General features: G+C 52.8%; 1 protein-coding gene across 4 annotated transcripts in view; it reads right to left on the bottom strand.

Moving 5' to 3' along the window:
• FOXP4 (forkhead box P4) overlaps positions 1-13,578 on the bottom strand; it is a 51,395-nt gene extending 37,817 nt beyond the window's left edge. For 2 of the 4 annotated variants that reach the window (XM_074332903.2, XM_074332901.2), the window contains exon 1: positions 13,066-13,578. The gene's annotated coding sequence lies outside the window, so the exon portion shown is untranslated. The remainder of the gene's footprint in view (positions 1-13,065) is intronic. The other 2 variants (XM_074332902.2, XM_074332900.2) reach the window with 1 other exon arrangement.
• Positions 13,579-20,920: the final 7,342 nt, after the last annotated feature.

Here is a 20,920-nt window from a genome sequence, read left to right on the forward strand (position 1 = left end):
ACAGTGGGACCAAAGGGAAAACCCAGGACTAGGGTGCGTTCGCGGGAGAGAAAAAGGGATGGGGAGCCCTACACGTGGAGAAATCTTTGTGCCTTTTCCGCGGGCCCATATGGTGTAAGGAGTATTAATTACCATAGCTTTTTAATTAACAATAGCTTAATCTGAGCCTTAACATTTGCCACGACACCCTGCGACACCCTGCGCCTCGCCGCGAACCCGCGCCGCCCGCCCTGCCAACTCATCAATTAATTTTTATTGACGTTTTCTTCCCCAAACAGGCACAATACCAGGGTTTTCCAATTAACACCTCTGCGATCTCTAATTAGTGCAATTAACAGACTGATGGATGCCCGGAGTTTACCCGCGAGGGAGGGAGGGAACGGAGGAGGGAAGGGGCGGGGCAGCCCCCAGCGCGCTCTCGGGGCTCGTGTCCCGCAGGGGCGCCAGAGCCTGCGCACAGCTGGAGGGGGCGCACACTCAGCTCTTAGAGGGCCTGACCACAGGTAACCTGTACGTAGAGCAACAACGGTGGTTTGCGTTGACATAAAGAGACACCGTCTCCAGCCTTCCAGAAACCTATCATCTAGTTGTGGAGCTAGCTGAAAGCCTGAGAGAGACGAGAAGTTGGAAAACCTGGCATCTAGCCCCAGCTTTATCACCAACTTCCTGTGTGACTTGGGCCAAGTTCATTACCCCCTTTTCTCCTGTGAATAATGGGGAAAACTGGACTAGATGTAACTATTCACAATGTATACTATCAACTTCCAAAAATGATTGGGTAGCAGACCACAATAAAAGACAGACAAAGATTCTTAAAATATAAAATCATGGGGTAGTAGGAAGGGAGAATAAATGGACTAAAACCTTACTAAGCCAGAGGATCTCAAACTTGAGCGCATCAGAATCGCCTTGGCGGGCTTGTGAAAACAGACTGCTGAGCCCCCAGTTTGGAGTTTTTGATCCAGAAGGTAGGGGACGGGCCTGAGAATTGTCAGTTCTAAAAAGTTCCCAGGTGATGCTGCTGCTGCTCGTCCAAGACAGCAGAGCTCCAATGACAAGCAATGACTTCAGTTATGGGCTTCCTGGGGCCCAAACGAGATGATCCACCTCCAAGGCCACGCTTTCATTGAACGTGGGTCGTGGGTCGAGTGCCTGATTCAGCCAAGCACTGAGGAGCTACCTGCAGGAAACTGAAACGTGGTCCCTGACCTCTACAAATTTACAAAACTCGAAGAAGCCAGCGCTGAAGTGTCCTAAGTGCTTTGAGGGCAACTGGTAAAAATGGAAGTCCTGTTCCCCCTCCCTTTTTTCTGAGCAAATCTGGCATTTGTCTTTTTGAAAGTTGAGCCACTAGTAGTTTGCACCGTGAAGGAAGTCATTCTTCTCTCTCCTCCAATGGCTGACTAGAAGCATATTTCACCAACAATGACCCTTCATCCATTCATTGGTTCAACAAATATTTAAGCACAGTGTGCCAAGGCTTTGTGTATGCAGACCTGAACAGAACAGGACACAAGCCTTACTCTCCTGGAGCTTATGTTCCCATGAAGGGGGGCAGATGATAAATAAGGACACCAATAAATAGATAAGCTGAAATAAAATAAATTCTATCAAATGTGAGTACAGAGAACAAACAGGGGGCTCTAATTTTAAGGGAGAGGGACAGGGCAGGCCTTCTTTTTGAGGAAATGGCATTTGTGCTTAGAAATGAAGGGTGAGGAGGTATTGGCCAGGCAAAGTGTCCACTGAATGCAGGGGAAACAGCATATGCAAAGGCCATTATTTTACAAGAGGTCACCAGTTCCAGACTTTTCCAGAGCTAAAAGTCTTTGAAATGGGCACACTTCTAGATTACAGAAAAAGACACACATACAGGTGCCACTTGGAACAGAGCATGAAGACGCTTTGTATTTCCTTCTCTTTTGCTTTCTTCATAGCTATCCTGCGACCAGATCTTACTTGTGTCAAGGGATATAAAGCAGAGGGCTTTTCAGAGCAATGAGCATTGGCATTACAAGTAAGTGAAGGATGATTCCCAATCTGTCATCCAAAGGCCCAGGGATCCCCCCTCCTCCATTAAGCTCAGGCCCCAAAGGCCCACTGGCTTCAGGCTGCCAGGTAAAGGGAGGGCTCAGGCAGCACCCACTCATTTGCCATCCTTACTGCTGACTCTTCTCTCGTCTCTTATTACCTGTATAAGAGCACTGAGCACTGAGGTCAGCAGTCTGAAACTTGGGTTCCTTATTTGTCATATGGGCTAATATCAATAAACTTTTCAGGTTGCTATGGTATCAAATAAAACACACTATGTGATGAAAGCGTTCAGAGAGGGGCGATTACTATAATTGTGGGGGCCCAGAAGCTCCTGCTACAACCCAACTTTGAGTTGGCTATGGTTTAAAAATTGATCCCAGCCCTTGGCTCAGCACTTGAGGAAAATGAAGCAGGACCCAAGGGTTAGAATGTCTCAATAGCTCCAGAATGGATCCCCAAACCAGAGCTGGGTGACCAGTCACATAATACTGGGCTCCCTGAGCAGGCCAGTGGTATCTCACCCCAAGCAGATGGGACTCCCTGAGTTCCACAAAGTCTTATCCCTCTCCATCCCCTGCCCTCCTTGTACTTTGGGACTCTCCCTCCTGTGGGTCCAGCGGGCACCCTAAGCTTCCCTCGCTTCTCCCACTGCTGCCTGACATTTCCCCCAAATGACATTCTAGGAGCTACCTGCTCCAACTCTAGGGGCCGTCTAAGGCCTCTTCTTAGCCACAGAACTTCAGGGCCTGCGGAGCTTAATGCAAGTGGCAGGGTGAGGACACGCCTCTCTAAAAGGCATGTGCTGTTGATGCCAGGTTCTCTCCCAAATTTCAAATAACTGTATTTCCTAGTTATAAAAGTAAAAGACATCTTGGTAGAAAATTTTGGAAAAAAAAAAATTAGTACCCATCATTCTACCACCCAGAGAGCTAGCCTTGTGGATCCACCCCTTCCAGTCAGTCCACTTTCACTCTCTTTTGGCATACGAACATTTAAAAAGTGAAACTGGGGTCATAATCTGTACATGGTTTGAATTTTCCTATTTTTCCACTCATCACTTACTATCATAACCATTTCCACATGACATGAAATATTTTAAGCAACAGTTTTTAGTGGTCACATAGTTGCTCGAATGGGCTGCATGTTCCAGAGTTTATTTAGCCAATCCCCTAGAGGTGGACATCCAAATGGTTACCTATTTTTTCACTATGACGCTGCAATAAACACCCTTATGCAAACAGAATATGCTACATTTCTATTTGCTTAGGATATGTGTTTGGAAGACAGAAGTGCATCTTTTGAAGGCTCTTGATGCATTTATTCCCTAATTGATGTCATAAAATTTGTACCAATTTTTCCCTCCCTTCAGCAATGTGCCCGGGTCCCAGAAGACTCACAAACCCCTCAGCTTTTTAGCGATTTCCCTCGATTCTCATCTCCTTCTCCAGAAGATTCTCAGGTCTTGCATCAGGCATTCACAATCCAACACTACAGACCCTGTCAAACCTGGATGAGTTTATAAGGTACATAGGTGGGTGGTGTGCCTCTGCCTGAAATTCATACTGAGTACCGGGATCTGGGCATATAGAGGTGAATAAAACACACCCCTTGATTTTTAGGGGGCTTACAATCTGCTGGAGAAGAGAGACACCAGCAAACACAAGCATTAAAAAATTAAAAATACCCATACCTAGGCTCCACTCTGGAGCAATTAAATTGGAATCTCTGGGGAGTGGGAGCCAGGAGTGGATAATTTTAAAAGCTTTTCCAAGTATTTTAAACTTCAAGTATAGCCAGGATTGAGAACCTCTGTCTTACATAACATACACAACTTCATAAATGTTATTATGTTGAATAGACACTGGGGGGCTATGGGTGCCTAGAGGGGGTGGGGATGCTCTGGGAAGGCTTCCTGTAGGAGGTGCCTTCTGAGCTGAGTCATAAGGAAGTGAAGCTCAGGCAAACAATTTGTGAATATATTTTCTTAATACTAACCATTCCACTCACAGTCATTGGAAGTCCTTTCCCATACCGTGTGCCCTCCTCTCTTTTCCAGACAACCTGGTGCTCACTTTGACAAATGAAGAAGGAACCACGTTTTGAAGATACCCAGTGACTTGACAAGGTCACCTGGCTGTTAAGAGGCTGAACCAAACTGAAACCTGGGCTCTTCTGACTCTCAAACCAGTGCTCTTTCCCCCTCCACCCCATCCCAACCCACCTCTGAGGTGGTAAAGCCCAGAAGGTGGTCAGTCTGGAATTTCCCTGGAATCTGAACCTTCCTCACCACCACCACCCAGTTCACTTTTCACTGGCTCCAGCCGCAAAACGCTCTTACCAGGCCCGAGCAAGGTGGCCTCCCTCAACACTCCTTCCTAGCACCATGACCAAAAGGAAAAATTAACCATCAAAAAAAAAAAAGAGAACCAAAGATCCCACTCCATCTCATTAAGAAAGTAAACATAAGAGCCATCTAAGTGTCTAATTAAGCTTCTAATTAGTCCCTGCTTGTTACTAATGCAAATTAGATTACTCCGCTTAACTACAGCATGTCCACAACACCCTTGTTAATTGCGGCCTTTTGAAATTAAATTACTCCCTAATTAGCATATCAAAGCCATTGATTCGGAGCTGGGAAAGATGAGGGCAAGAGGAGGCAATGCCAAGTTTGGTTAATCAGAGATGGCTAATTAAATAGTGACGTCTTTTGTGGGGGGCCTGCTGGTCAAAGGATGGGGTTTAATCACCCATGGCCTGAGTGGCCATCTGGAGCCTGCTTCTGGTAGTGAGTGCCCTTGTCACCAGGGGGCTCCTGTGGGCACAGGAGGGGCTCCAGCCAGCCTGGGCCAGTGGTCTGGCCCTCCCTGGGGTCCTGGCTGCTCAGCCAGCCTGCCCCCTCACGGGTCCTGGCCCCTCCCTTTGTCTCTGAGATGATATCTAGGTGCGGCATTCACAGGGATCCTGAACCAACCCAGGGGACTCCAAAACACATCCACATTTAGGTATCAAGCATCAGCATCCTTCTACATTTTTCTCCCTGTTCCAAGATGAGTTGCAGACGGGTGACTTCTGCCCAGTTCTTCCCTAGTCCCAACCTGTGGTTCCATTCTTAGAAGGAAGTCTCCCCCATTCCCAACAAAAAGTTTGGGGGCAGGCTGGAGGGGCTATCCCTGGGTAGGGATGGGCTGGTTTCAGCCTGGAACAGTCCCCTAGAGACACAAAATCCTACAATTCTCTCCATGGTAAAAAGAAGGAAAAACAATTATCCACCACCATCAGTTCTTAAGCAGCTGTGTAGGAATTAGATTTAGGGCAGGGCGTCCTTAAAGGTCTTCTCTGAGCTCTTGTAGAGACCCCACACAGGACAGGTGAAATCTCCAGGATGGAGCTGCTAACCAAAATGACCTCAGGGCTAGGCCAGTCACCTAGGAGGCCAAGCGAGAAGTGGGGGGCACTCAATCACAGTCTGTCCTGACCACACAGAAATGTAGGCTCAGTGTTGACAGTGTTTCGATTTTACAAAAGAATCCAAGTGGGAATATTTATGTGAAATTCACTATTGTAATAAACTTTGTGTGGGTCAACAAAACTCATAAGGGAAGTAGTCAATTTGTGACCTCAGCCCTTATGGCCAGCATTCCTGAGAGGCAGGTTCCAGTTAGCTGTGTGACCCTGGACAAGTAACATTACCTCTCTGGGCTTGGGTCCCTCACCTGTCAAATGAGAATAATACATTTCACAACCAGAACAAGGAGGTATGTGAAACGGCACAGCACCGTTCCTCAGGTAGGGTCTGGTGACCACCTAGTTTGACTCTGTACCTGCCACAATCCCCTCCCAGGTTGGGATGTCTTCTAGAATCTTCCTCCTCCATCTTCCATGCAGGAGGCAGAGTCTGGCCTTTCAGATGTCCTTTAAAATGCTGAGGGCTTGCTTCTACAGATGCCTGACCTGGCTGCTGGGCAGCTACGTAGAAGATAGGTACCACACTCCTCTACCCTCTGCCCGGATCAGCCCTGGCAGGGGCAACAGCTACTAAATGCTTCTTCTAAAAACGATAGCACTTTCACAAAAATCCTAAAGGACTGACAGGTCCTTAGCCTGGTCTTGCAGTGTCCCACTTCCCCAGCTAGGGTGTGTGAGGGGGTGTGGGTGTGGGGGTGAGTGTGAGTGTGAGTGTGTGTGTGTGTGTGAGTGTGTGTGTGTAGGGTGAACTCTTTGGAGTCTGTCCCCAGCCCTCCCTCCTCCAGTCCTGCTCTCCAAGTTTCTCATCAGCAGCTCCTGCAGCACGCAGGGTCAGGGTCAGGGCCAAATTCCCAAAGGGCAATGTTTTGTTGATTTAAGGAGGGACCACACAGGGCCCAGGGGAGAGGAAGGAAGCCCCCCACAGCTCGGAAAGGGTGAATCCCAGGCAGTGCCCAGCCCATGGGTCTCCATCCAAACCAACTTGGCAAAGAGGCCCAGAGCAGTGGTTTTATATTAGAAAATAAGTGAAATTAAAAGCAAAGCAGAAAAAGAGAAATGGAGAGGGGGCCAGGCTGTCCTGGTATGAGGGGGACGGCAGAACGACAGTGCACAGGGGCCAAGCGGCAGCCTGCCTCGCTGAGCTCTCTCTACCAACGAGATTCAATTAATTGATAACAAGAGGCATCAAATTAATTTCTGGAGGATGTGAGATTCTGATGAAGGGAAATCTCATTGATGGTGATCAGGCAGGAGGGGTGGGGGAGCGCCCCTTTAATCAGGCTCCATGGCCTAATTGGGAAGGAGGAGACTTTCCTGGGCAGCAGGGTCCCCTGCCCCATGCCCCTTTTGTGATGGACCGCAAAGGCAGTGGGCTCTGGACGTGGTGGAACAAAAACGTAGTGCTCTGAGACGTTTGGGTCTCTTCGACTGAAGCCCAACCCTCGGCTGCCAGAAGGAGAGGCCAGGGAGGGCACAGTTAGGAAAATCGAGGCCCAGAGAGAAGCCTGTCATGCCCAAGGTCGCAGAGGGAATGATAAAGTTGGTACTTTATCCATGATAAAGTGCTTTTGGTGAGTCTGCGACCCAGACCCAGAAGTCATCCCCATGCTCGAGGAGGGCAGAAGGCGGTGTGAGAGACCCTCCTTGTGGCTAAAAGGCAGAGGCCACGCTCTCTGAGCCACCCCTCTAGCAGCGGTCCTTGGATCCCTGGCACCCGGCAGCGGAGTCGGCCTGCGCCCCGGCATTTTCTCAGGGCTCGCGGAGGGCCGCAGACCCCCAGCACGGCAGGCTGGGGCTCATGTCTCAGAGATCCAGGAGCGTCCTGCCATTCGCACTGATGCGCTCTCGGAGGCGCAGGGAGGCGCAGGGAGACGCAGGGAGACGCCGGCCAGGCTAGCAACACAGCGCGAGTGCGCTCAGCCGGGGGAGGACGGGTAGCCCTAACTCTCCCGGAAATGCCCGAGTCTTACTAAAGGAGGGATTCCCCGGAGTGGACCGACTCTCCACCCTCAATACAGACGACCTTCGCAAGTCCTCCGACTCCAATCCAGTGATGTGGAAGCCTCGAGAAACTAAGGAGCGTCTTGCCGCTCAGTGCTTTGCTCCCCAAGCGTTCACAGCAACCGCAACTCCCTCGGTCTCCTGCAAATGCCGACCTCCCGCCTCTCCCCAAAATTCTCCGCAGCCCCGCGGCGCCCTTTCTTTTTAGGGTGCGAATGCACATCTGTCCAAAGAACCCTTGAAGGAAAGGAAGTATACCGCTACCCTCTTTTGGACCAACTTCTTTCGGCCTGGGTCTCCTGGCAGTGTGGGCTCTGAGGCTGGGCAATCGAATCCAAGAGAGACTGCCCGGTTGAGGAAATAAGAACAGAAGCCCCCCACCCGCCAATGTCCCTTTATACAGCGTGGCCCTCCCGCGGGCTCTCCAGGGGCCAGAGCAGGTATTCTGCCTTGGCTTGGGAATGTTAGGACCAGCGTCTCCCTCCAGCAGCCAGTACCAATTCAAAAGATTAGCGCCGGGGCACTTGCTCCATTTCTGATTTTCCAAGTAGCAAGACCGCTGCCCCTTAGGAAACCTCTACACCTGGGCCCTCGCACAGCTGCTTCACACCCTAAGCTCTACAATATTTATGGGATGGACAGCAGGAGGAGTCTAGGTCTCCATTCCCTGAGCCACCCTGCCCTGAAGTCGCCATCACTGGTCTGTCCCTCCTTCACTGCGGTGGGAATTCTGGGTAACTTCTGCCCACTCACCCTGCCTACCTTGAACAAATGCCAGAGGGTCACACTCCACTTTGCTACTGTCTGAGGAAAATCCACACTCTCATTCCTCCGCCCCACCATTTGCATGGGAGCCCAGGTGCCATCAGAAACGCCAAGTGGGAGAGAAAATACCGTTCACCCCTGTCCCATAAGACCAATGGCCCCACTCACCCTCAGATCCCAGCTTGGGGGGCTCCAGATGGGCAGAGGATGGAGCTGCAGGAGGTGGACAGAGCCCCTGGGATTTGGGGCACAGGTCACACGGCTATGGCCAGGGCTGGGGAGAAGAAAGGTACAGGACTGCAGTGGAGCGAGGGGCAGCTCAGCAAGGAAAGACCCCTTGGGGGTCCTGGAATAGGGATCCAGGGGAGGAAAGGCCCAGGCCTAGGTGGTCCCTGGAGGCACAAGAAGAAAGCGTCACCTCCATGGCACAGTGCCCTGTCCAAACAGCTTTCGTGCTGAGAGTTCTTGATGTCTAGCTCAGGTGTGCCCTGAGCCCAGGCTCCACCGGGCCCACCCAGGGCCATCTGACACGCCCCCAGCATCAAGCAAGCTACAAGGTTTGGAGTGAAAAAAGGTTCCTGCCGTGCTCTCAGCATGGCTGCACTGGCAAGAGGGAAGGTGTGCATTTCCATGGAGAACCCGGTGAGACAATGCTGAAAGAGCTGCTTCAGGCTCAAGGAAGTTCCCTTTTTGCGCCTTAGACATGATCCATCCAGGCGTACGACCCAAACTGATCTAAGACTTATCTTCCACAGGCTGTGTAAGGTAGGGTTTCAAAGACTAGAAGTCTCCCGTTTGGAGAGGTGGTGCTGCCACTCGTTTTTCCTTCTCTGTTCTGGGGAAATATTGCTCCCATTTTTTTATTTGTTTCCATGAGCACCTTAGGAAGCTGGGGAGAGAGGGCACAACTGGACATTCTAGGGTCCTGGGCAGAAGAATGGCCCAACCCTGAGCTTGTCAAGGAGGGAGGGGGAAGTTGGTAGGTCCTCTCATCCCTTCCTTTCTTCCTCCACCCCCCCCCCCAGGAGAGACTCAAGCCCTGCTGGTTATAGTGGGAGGTAGAAGCCCCACATTTCAGTCCCTGCGCTAACACTAACTAGCTGTGTAACCTCAAACAAGTTGCTTCTCTCTGTGCTCCATCTTCCCACCCCATAAAATGGAGGTTAATACTTGAACATTTCCAGTATTCAGTCCAACCTGTGGCCTGGCAGTGCTGGGACTCTAATAGTAAAAGCCACTCCTTGGTCAGCATGTGCCAGGCGCTGTGCTACGTACTTTACATCTGCTCTCCTATTCAACTCCCACTCGGGCTCTAACTGGGTATTATTGACCTACTTTACACATAAGTAAACCGAGGTTCCAAGAGCTTAAGTTCCCCAGAGTCCCATCACTTCTGGCAAGTTCCAGAGCCTTTTCCATTCTGATCCGCATTCTGCCCTGGGGAGCCCCGAGTTCCGTCCCCTGGACTCCAGAGCTCTGGAACCCAGTCGGAGGAAGGCATTCGTCAGTGGAGCCTCGGAATCCTGTCACACATGCTACCTTTCCTGCCTTGGTCTAAGAAGCTGGGAGAGTTGTAAGATCATTAAGGGAAGCTGTGCAGAGCTCCCTGGATGGAAGAAATGATTATTTTGCACACTTTGGGTTAGTAGAAAAGTACAGACATTGTGCCTACTTGGGATGGGCATGGAAGGGCTTGCATGTCAGCTGGAGACAGGAAAACCAAGGCAGTGGGGCAGCGATGGGTTAGGATGTAGAGAAGGAGGGCACAGCTTCACCAGGTATGGCTTCTTGGGGAGATGACCCTTCCCTCCCCTTGCACCTCACACCTCTCCTCTAAAACAGACACCCGGCTCCCATCCTCGTTTCCCTATATGATCATCTGCCTCTCTTACTCTGACAGTGTGAGGTCCAGAGAGCAGACTCCAGCCTTCATTGCTTGGGCACTCCAATGCCCAGCCTGGGACCTGCCCAGACAGAGTAGGGGCTCAACAAACATTTGGGGAATTACTGGATCAAAGGAAGCTCCCCCCCAGCGCCCCTGCTTTCCTCCCCCCTGAGGAAGAGGTGTGTTTGGAGTAGAGGCCCAGCAGGATATGCACATTCCTGGCAAGAAGGGACCTACCTGCCAGCAGCCAGAAAGGAAGTTTCTGGCCAAAGGAGTAGGAAAGGAGGTGGGGTGGGGTGTCTAGGTGTAAGAAGGGCACCTACACAGAAAAAAAACAGGGGCAGATCCTTTTGCAAGTTAGGTCCAAACTGCCCTGCCCCCAGCATTTCCCAGCATTGCTGTCAGGCCTTTCTCTCCCCAGGGCTCAGGGGTTCCCCAACTCCCTAACTCCTGGGAAACCTGCCCAGGACTGGGAGAAGTATAGAAAACCCCACCCAGGGGCCCAGCACTTAGTGCTAGGAGAGAAAGTTCCTGTGGTCTTCCCCAACTTAGTGCCAAGGCAAGTCAGAGGGTCCAGGAGGAGAGATACAGATCTTGGTGGGGTCTTGGGTGTGTGGGGGGGGGCAGGAACACCCACAGTGCCACTTCCTTCCCATGCCACCTTGCCCCCTGACAAGAGTGGGAGTGACACCAGATGGGACACCAAGGCACAGCCCTGCCATTAAGAGGCTCAGATCTGGGGGTGTTGGACAAACAAGCTGTCCAGGTGCTCACAGCAGTCCCCAGCCCTCCCTCCAGTCCGCCAGGTGACAGAGAGCTCCAGAACCCCAGCAAGATAGTTTCTCCAGTAAAAAAAAGAAGTCTGCAGACTTCTCCTTCCCAGCAGTGGTCCAGGTTGGGCAGGGGTCGTCTGGGTCTGAGGCAGGGGCTGTCTGAGGCAAGTGGCTCCCGTTCCCCCAGCTGGGGTCTGCCAGCTTGGCCTTTCTGCCTCCAGCCCTCCGGTCCCTGTACCCACCCACTGGCTCACCAGGAGCATCAGGGGCTTGAAATGCCCAGCATGTACAGGGTTCAGTCCCCATTCTCCAAGGAAAGTGAGTTTCTGGGTTCAAATTCCCGGTGTTGTGGTCTCGGTTACCCACTGTGTTCCGCAGTGGGAATGGTTAGACTATCCCTTGGCTACAAGCTCTATAGCCGACCCTGTCTTGCTCCTTCATTCTGTGTGGGAGGAGGGGGCACCCCGCCCAGCCTCAGGCTCCAACCCTAGCTGCCCCTCAAGCTGCGCTCCTGTGGCCCTCAATCCCATACCCAACACAGTTCACTCTAGGACAATCCAGGCGTGTCCTTTAAAACCGGGGATGAAGAGGCTGAAGTTGAAGTAAAAACCCGCATTGGCCAAAATGCTCCTGGGCTTTCTTAGGAACCGCGGGGTGGGGAGGGCAGTTTCAGACTCAGGTTTGCTCCTCCCGGGGGGCCCCCCACCTCCAACCCCTGCTCCAGGATCCGCAGTCATCCTGCAGGGAGACCCGGCGCTGGGGTGCGATACACGCGGTGATCTCTATATACTCCTTAAACCCCAGGCGCCCAGCTAGGGAAGGAAATCGGCCAGGCAGGGGTTGCAAAAGACGGGGGAGGAAGGTTACTGCAATGGGACGAACCGGGCGCTCTACGGACTCAGGGTCTCCGCGATCCCATATCCTCTTTCCCCCAAACTAGAGAATTCGGGTGGGACGCAGGTGTGTGTTCATGAGGTCGCCCCAGCTGGAGAGAAGGAATCCGCAGCCATTAGGGCCTCTGCCTCAGAATCCGCGTCCCGCGAAATCACACGGCCCTTTGACGGGGAGGCCGGGACCCCAGGTCGCTGAGGGCGCCCCGCCTTCTAGCACCACAGGCTCTACCCCGGCTCAGCCCAAGTTAGTTTGTTTGGCTTTGAAGGGGAGCGCGAGGCTCGAGCGCCGCGGGGGTGACCGCGGGTCAGAGAGGTGTCTGTGGAGGGGCTGTCCGGAGGAAACACGGGAGTCCTCCATCTGGGAGGGGAAGTCCCGCTTGGTCACTCTAGGACACTCTTCCCAGGTGGCCTCCAAACCCTGCTGCTGTCCTCCCTTTCCCCTCTACACAGTGAGGCGGGGGGCTTTCCCCAAGTGGGGTGAATAAAGGTATCCGCCAGGTCAATCCCCCACTCCAGCACCTGGGCACAAAATCACAGGGACCCATTCCAGACGCTCTCAAGTCCCCAAGAAGTTTTCCGCTCTATCTCCGAGTTGAGCCGGTACGAGGGAAAGGGGTTGACTGGCCCCGGAACCTCCGACGTGCAACCCCAGCAAAACGAGTCACCCTCCTCATTCGAGGAGACGCGGTTGGTGGGACCGCGGCCCCCCCCCCCCCATCTGCCTCGGTGCGTCTCGGGGAGTCCTGGACAAAATGGGGTTGGGGAAACTCACTTCCCTCCCCAGCTCAGGAAAGTCTGGGCCGGGAAGTAGTCTTTGTCTGATTCGGGGAGGGCGGGGGTGTCGCGCCCCCTTACACCCCATTCCCAGCGGTCAGGCCGGGAGGGGGCGGGGCTCGGATTCTTGGGGAAGGGCGGGCCTCGGTAGCCTTTCCATTTCCCCCCCCCGGCCAACCTCCGGCGGCCCCCCCACCGCCGCCGCGCCGGGGCCCCCACCTGTTCCCAACGCAACTCGGGGCTGCGAGGGCCCAGGGCCGGGTGTCGCGGCTGCGCGGGGTCAGGGCGACGCAGCCGGCCCTAGCTGGAACAAAGTGCGCCGGCCTGGGCCCGGCTCCTCCCGGCGCGGCTCCCGCGGGCAGTTTGCAAACACAAAGTGAGCCAGTGAGCGGGCGAGAGAGTGCGCGAGCTCGGGAGTTGGTCTGGTCGCCGGCCCAGCCCCCACCCGCGTCCCCGGGCTCGGCCCGCCACCTACCTGTCCGGCCCGGCCGCTCCGTGCGGGCTCCGGCCCGTCAGCCCGCGCGGGGCATGGGGCTCGCTCGGGTCGCGCAGCCCGGGCCCGCCGCCGCCCGCTGGGGCTGCCCCTCCGCGCCGCCCAGCGCCGCGCAGCTCCGGGGCGTCCTCCCTCCGCGCCGCGCCGGCCGCCGCGCGCCCTAGCCCCGCCGGGGCATCGCACTTTGTGGGCAGCTCGGCTAGCTCCGGCTGTGCTCCTCCTTCCCGGTCCTCCCGCGACGCTGGTTCGCTCGCTCCGGCTCCGGGGCTCCGGGACCCCGGCGTCCCCGCCCCCGGCCCAGCCCTGGTTCCGGCCGGGGCTCCTCCCCGCCGCGCCGCCGCCGCCTGCGCCGCGCCCTCCTCGCAGGCTGGGGGGCTCCGTACGCGGGCCGCACAGTCCGGTCCGCAGGGGCGGCCGGCTCGGGACTCCGAGGGGCTGCGACTGAGCCCGGGCTGCGAGTGGCTGCGAGCCGGCGGCGCGCAGGCGGGGCGGGCGGAGGCGGGGAGGCGGGTGCAGGGGGAAGGAGGGAGCGCGCGGAGCCCGGGCGGAGGGAGGGAGCGATCGAGCGGGCGGCGGAGGGAGGGAGGGGAGACCAACTTCTAGCGCTACCATAATTCGCCTAAAGCAGGTGCAGCAACTTTCACCAGGCAAGGCGTTCGGCTAGGAGCTAGAGAAGACCACGTGGACCAAACTTTAGGGAAAGAGAAATGGGAACACGGGGAAAAGACGTGGGGGCTGAGTACCTGAAAAAGGGAGGAGGTGGAGAGATCAGATCCCAGCAATTCACCTTGGCCTCGCGAGTCCTATGGCGCGCTGTGCAAACCCCAGACCTCTAGAGTCTGGAGGTACGGCCAAGCCCTGCTCCCACACGGTTCACTGGTTCCCGGCGGGCTGCGCTCGGCGTGGGGAGTGGTTGGTGTCGGGCCCGGGCCCTTCCTTGCATCGCTCCTGCTCCCCACTGCGTGGGGGTTGGGGTGGGTTTTTGAACCGGGGAAGGGGAGGTAGGGAGGCTCCTTTTGGGCTTTGTGCGTGCACGGTCACCCCCGGAGCGCGCTGCCTCCCTCTCCGGAAGGGGAATTTCCCATGAAGTGCTCTGTGAACCCGTGAAGAAGGGGCCCAAAACCAGATCCACGCGGCCTAGCGAAGTGCAAAGTAGAGGCAATTATCCGGACAAATTAGACTGTAAACAAAACTCAACGTCTTTTGCCTGGGAGAACCGAAGGGATTGTGTTGGTGGTTTGGGTGTGTGTTTGGGTTGGGAGGGGGAAGTCCGGATGAGGAAGATCCCGGAGGGGTGGGGGTACTTTGCTAGTAGCAGATGTCCCGCTCAGAGACCCGTGGCAATCTGAGTAAGTCCTCCTTTCCACTCTCCATCCCCTTTCCCCAAACATCTCCCATCTGGCCCTGGGTGTTGCAGTGGGGAGAGGTGAGGGATGCCTTAGGGATGACCAAAGAATGCCCTTGACCATGGGAGGACCCTACTGTGGGGGTGGGGGCATAAAAACAGTGACTCTTGAAGCTCTCCGGGCCCAAATCACCTGAAACAGGTGAAGAGGGGCAGACACTTGCTGCTCCTGTGGAATGTGAGCTGGGAGTGCTTCAGGGATTGGTGCCCAGGGAGTGTCAGTGCTGTGGCCTGGTGAGAGAGGATTTCTTGTTACTCTAGGCCTTTCCAATGGGGCTTGGAAGAAAAGGGTCTCAATTGAGGAGGCTCCCTCTTGGGTTGTTCTCCATCACTTATTCCACTTCTTTTCTGTGAGTACAAATAGCCAGAAGTAGTTGTAACGTTAGTGATACCTGTCCAGGTCCAGAGCCTATGTATTTGCCCTCCTGGGTGGGCGTCACAGGCATATTTGGGTCTGGCTGGAGCTTTTCAGGTATCTAGGTGTTAAATTGTTGGGGGTGAGGGGGTAGGACTCTTAAGTGCCATTTATCTGGATACCATTCTTGGAAAGTGACCTTTCCACTGTAGCAATAGCAGTAGCAATAAAGAATAAAATAATAGCAGCTAACGTTGGAGTCATAGCACATGCCAGGCATAAGATTCATTTCTCTGCACAGTAACCCTGTAAGGTAGATAGTACTATTATCTCCATTTTATGGAGGCCGAAACTGAGGCACAGAAAGATGAAGACACGTTTTTAGACTTACACGGCTGGCTGGTAAGTGATGAAGCAGGATTGCAACCAGAGACACTTCAGTGAGGACGGGGGAAGGGCTTGTGGAGATCTTTAGCCTGCTTGTGGGTTCCCGAAGAGGGAGTACAGTTTGGGGGGAAGGAAGCCCTTGGTCTCGTGGTCTGATTTATTTTCTGTGGAGAGCCAGCCGCGGTAGGAGTGAGGGTGTGTGGACAGGCTAGGCCCAGGCCTGGAGTTGGCAGGTCCTTGTGTAAGCCCACCTGGGCCATGTTCTCCTTCCTGTCCTTCTTGCAGAGGCTTGGGGTGGGGTGAGAACTACAGGCTTTTGATTAAAAAGATGGGATTCTGTGGTGGTGGAATGAGGTGACTGCCAACGGGCTTCTCCAGCTCTTTTATGGCTGGCTGTCATAGCCACTGAGTCCTTTTCTAACGCCTGCCTGCAGTAACCCACTGAATCTCACACGTAGGCCTACTTGCCCAAAGGAATTTCCTGGGAAACGCTTTGGCTCTCATTTCTCTCATTACTCCTCATCTCTAGGCTAGCTCACTTCCCAGCACCCTGTGAGTCACCGTGGCTGGGGGTGGGGAACCCAAGGGAGGCAAAAGACCCTATCTTGTCTTCACCTAAAGGGTGAAGAAAACAAGGCCTCACCAAAGAAAGTTATAGAATAAACATCCTGAAATCAAAGCAGCTCGTCCAAAGGCCTTCCTTCTGAGGCAGGAGCTCTGTGAGCAGGTTCAAAAGAATAGCCCGTGGCTCCTGAGGCAGAGTGACAGGGAATTAGCAGGAGGGTCCCCTTTTTGTCCTTGTTCCTTCAAAGGGTCCAGGGCCGTGGGCTTTGGCTGTGGCAGGAACCAGAGCCATGGCCTGGCCCTACTAGAAGGCCATGGTTAAGAGCACAGAGGCTGGAGTGAAGCGGCCTAGGGTTGAACTTCAGCCTCTGCCACTTACCAGCTGTGTGAACTGGGCAAGTTACATGATGTCTGAGTCTCAGTTTCCTCATCCACAAAACGGAAGATGCATCCTAGGGTGGTTGGGAGGATAGCATGAAAAAGCATTGGCAAAGTCTTGCTCCATGACCTGGTCATCGAGTGCTTTCTATAAATGTTCATTTTCTCTTTTGTGAGCTCGTTTCCTCACTTGAAAAAATGAGGACTATCGACCTCACAAAACTTCGAATCATGCGTAAACTGCAGTTAATACTTTTATTAAATGCCTCCCGTGTTCCAGTCACTTGATTCATGTGCTATTCAGCATGGTAGCTTTTCTCATTTTGTAGGTGGGGAACTCAAGACTCAGAGAAGGTAAGCAACTCACCCTCTGTCACACAGCAAGGAGGTGGTACAGCAAGGACTTGCTCCCAGGTCTTCTTGCTCAGAAGCAGATGCTCTAACCCAAGGTTAGCTGCCTCCCTGCTGTGGAAAGGAAGCAGGCTAATGGGTGAGCTTGTTCTGAGTGCCAGGCCTCACACTTGGGGCTGTGTATGTTCAGAAACATTAATCTCCATATTCCTACAGTCCCAACACATCTATGCCCAAATATTTTGTTTCCATTCATCTGACTGCTTGCATCTTACTTTTTTCTCTCAAAACCTTTTTTTCAGTTATTAAAGAATAAAACTTTATCAGCATAATATAGCATAATATATCAGCATAATATAGGTTTATCAGCATAATATAGCAGCCCCACTCCTAAGTATATACCAATAAAAAAACATACACGTATGTATTCACCAAAAGACATAATACTTATGTATTCAAATACATGGTATTCAAATACATGAGCTAGGACTTGGCAATGAAAATGAACAAACCATTGCCACACATAGCAACATGGAGAAATCTCACAACCAGAGTGTTGAGCACAAAAGCCAGACGCCAGAGAACACACACAGTATGATTCCACAGTATGATTTCATTTATCTGGAATTCAAAAATTGGTCAAACCAATTGATGGTGGCTACTCTAAGTGGGGGAGAGACTGGGAAGGGCACGAGGGGCTTCCTGGGGGTCTGGAAATGCTCGTGTTTTTGGAATTTGGTCACATGGGTGTTTCACTTTGTGACAACTAATTGGGCTGTATGTGCATTTATGATTTGTGCACCTTTCTTTATGCTTAAAAATTAAAAAGTTTAAAAATGGTTGCTGGTCTTGTGGAGGTCTTTCCATATCCCTCCCTCTCATTCTCCATCTTTCCGTTCCAGATGTAGGCAGTTTCTCAAAGTTGGTAGGTAGCCTTCCCACGTAAGTTTTATATTCTTAATCATTTAGCATTGCTTGGGCATCTTGAAATTTTAAGTGAAAGGTATCCTTTTGCTCCTTGCTTTTCCTTTTTGTTGGTGGTGGTTTTTTTACTCAACTTCATGTTGCTGAGGTTAATTCAGGTTTGCTACATGTATCTCTAGTTCATTAATTGAAAAGGCTGCTGAGCTTGCCACTGTGTCAGTGTCCAGGTTTCTTTACCCAATCTCCCCTTGATGGACAGTTGGGTTGTTTCCCATGTTTGGCCATTGTGGTCACACTGCAATGGGTTGTGGGGTGAGGTGGGGGGCGCTTCCAGGGCTTTCTGTTTCACTCTCCTCCAGTGCCTCCTGCTAAGTCGAATTGTCCCCCCTCCCCCCTGTGGCTCCCCCACTCTAGAATCTTCTCCCCTCCCCACATCTTCCAGCTGTTCCTCCCCACCCTGCTTCCCAATCTTTCTGACTCAGAAAGACCCAGGTCTGTACTAGGTGGAGGTGGGGGAGGGGTAGAAAAGGGAAGCTTTTTCCCTTGCCACAAATGCCCCTGTTCCCCAAGATAAATGACGATTTAAACAAAGAAATATTTCATTAAAGGTTGATATCTTAATGAACTGTGCCAGGAACCTTCAAGGCACTCTTCAGACTCCCCCTTTTCAAGGGGGGCTCCTACTCCTGGGGGGAGGCTTATCAACTTACCATATTGCCCTGAGTAGAGGACCATGCAGTGTGGAGAACTGTCCCAGGGGGCTGTGGAGGGGAGGGCACCAAGACGGAGAGAGGGGCTGGATTGCCCTTCTTGGTACCAGGCCAGCTGGCTGCCCCCCAGCCCTGAGAGATGTTTGCAGGCCCCCCCTGCAGTCACTTTTAGGGACTCAGAGACTCAGGCCTTGTCCTCAGGCCTGTGGGCACAGGATTCCAAGATGATTGGTGGGAAATCAGTCATTAAGGATCAGGTAATGAACAAACACCTGACAAGCAGTGGACAATTTTCTATCAATTAGAACACGGTGTCTTTGGGTCAAATGAGATCCCCTCCACAGAGGGATTTCCATGCAGGGGGAGAGCAGGACATGCACACACAGGGATAAACAAGAGAGCAGACCCAGCACCCTTCCCCTCTCCCGTGCAGTGCACTGGCCAGTCACTGAGGGGATGCGCCGAGGGGCAAGGCAAGGAGAGGCCAAGGGGAGGTGTGTGTGTGTGAGGGAAGAACCCCTTCTCCCTCGATGTAGTTCTTTATCCTTCAAGAGATACCCCCTGTATTCCTCCCTTGCAAAGATGCTTGGATTTAAATCCCAAACCTGTCACTTTCAAACCTGAAATCCTAAAGCAAGAGGCTTAATCTCAGTTTCTTCAACTGCAGGATGGGGAGAAAGATGTAGGTCTGGCAGAGAGGTGGTAAGGAAAGGTATAACTTGCAGCATTCTTCTCAGTATAGGCGTTGGATAGATGGAAACTACCGTCCTTATTTCTTGATTACCCCAGCCCACTCCCCGCTCTTTCCCCTTCCTCTTTAGCACACCTGTTGAGGCTGTAATGTGTGGTTGGCTAGCTTTTATTTAATAAGCACCTAGTAACTTTAAATACATTGTATTGTTTGTTAACTGCTTAACCATTTATGCCTCATCTCTCCATCCAGATAATAAACTGTGGTCAGTGGCCCGCAATTTTAGTCATTTTGGGATTTCCTAGGGTACCCAGCGTCATGTGTTTTGCATAGTAAGTGCACAATAAATGCATGTTGATTTTATTTTATTATGATTTGATCAACTGGAGCAAAGTTAAAAAAAAATAGCCTGATGCCTCAGGGCAAGTTGGTGCACTGTAGGTATCAGTTGGGGCTGGTAGAACTAATGCCGTAACTGTATCTTTCAGTGGTTGGAGGGCAAGGCGGAGGACTTAGATAGAAAACAGAACAAGGTAGCACCTCCTCTCAGAGGTTTGTGCTCCCCATTCTTCTCATCACTCCTCCCTGCTTCTGTTCTGCTTGTCCCGTGGGGATGCCTTTAGAACTCTGTGCTTAGCAAGGGAATATTCCTTCCCCATGGAACCTTGAGGGCCTGGGGTTTGGGGTCTCAGCCACTGGCACTGGAGGGTGAGGTACAATGTGAAAAAGAAAAGTCAAAGTCAAGGTAGCCTCCCACTGGAAATAGCCACCACCTACTTATTAAGCATCTACTGTATACCAGACACTTTTTATATGCATCTCTGCTCCCCATGGGGGTACTAACGTTTTGTTTATTTGTTTTAAGAGAAGGCAGTGGCCTGAATGGCAGAGTCAATGAATGTAGGGTGGACATAAGGGGAGATGAGAATCGTTGTAAGTCCCTTATCATGTGCAGCGTCTGGCTGGGTCCAGGAGTGGGCCTCACACGTTTTCCTGGGGCTTCCACACACAAGTGTGTCCACGTCACATTCCAAGCCTGGCCTGGACTTCAGCACCCACCTCCACCCCGGTTCTCCTGCACCCTTTCTCCTTTCTGTCCTCTGCTCCCCTCTGTGCTTCACAGCTCCAGTCCCAGAGATCTCCCTCCTGTTTGCTAGGCAGCAGGAAATCCCTGAGCCAGGACTCTGAGGCTGGATCTTGATTAGAGCAGAAATATCGTGCATCAGGCACTGTGTTAACCACTCTTCATGCATGACCTCATTTCACCTCCCAACAGCCCTCTGAGATGATACACCAGATGCTTTTGGTGCCCTGTCCGTATGCCCTCACCCTGACCACTCATACCCCTGAGGCTTCTCATCGCCAGCGCCTGCCTGGCCCTCCCTGAGGGCAGCCTCTGGGCTCCAGTGCCCACTTTGCCACTGTGTGGGAGGCCAGAAGTACTAGGGAATTAACATCTTTTGGGCAGGCCCGCCACCCATGATGGATGTGAATCGGTGTATGAATACCCTCATTCCTTCACCCCTCTGGGGGGTAACTGTGAGGTGTGTGTTCTCTGTGCACTCCCAGGGCTTCCCCGGCAGGGCTGAGCCCACCCTAGTAGCTGGCTGGATCATACACTTTATTGCCTCCCTTCCCTTCCTTATCTTACTCCCCCACTTCTCTCCTGGGGTTTCTTAAATCAACCATATGGACTAAATAGTTGTCTCAGGGCTGCCTCAGGGGGAATCCAGCCTAAGTCAGGTGGGTACTGCTATTATCCTCGTTTTACAAATGACAAGACCAAAGCTCCCAGAAGCTGAAACTCACACACAATCCCACAGTTACATAAGCGAAAAGCCGGTGTTCATAGCTGACACTCCACTCTACTGTATCTACACATCACTCTACCATATGGCTTCTTGAGGACCCTTCCCCCTGCCTCAGGACGTCTGGTTCAAGTCCATTCCTCTTGCTCTTGCCTTGAGAGGTTAGAGGTGAGGAGCAGGGTGGGTCAGACACAACTGACTGGAAGAGGGGAGTGTTTCCAGGCCACCCAGCCCTCCCTGCCTCCCTGTGAGTCACTGGCGGGC

Source organism: Rhinolophus sinicus, chromosome 2, assembly GCF_057876585.1.
Source record: "Rhinolophus sinicus isolate RSI-liver-muscle chromosome 2, RSI-T2T, whole genome shotgun sequence".
In the NCBI taxonomy this organism is placed as follows: Eukaryota; Metazoa; Chordata; class Mammalia; order Chiroptera; family Rhinolophidae; genus Rhinolophus; species Rhinolophus sinicus.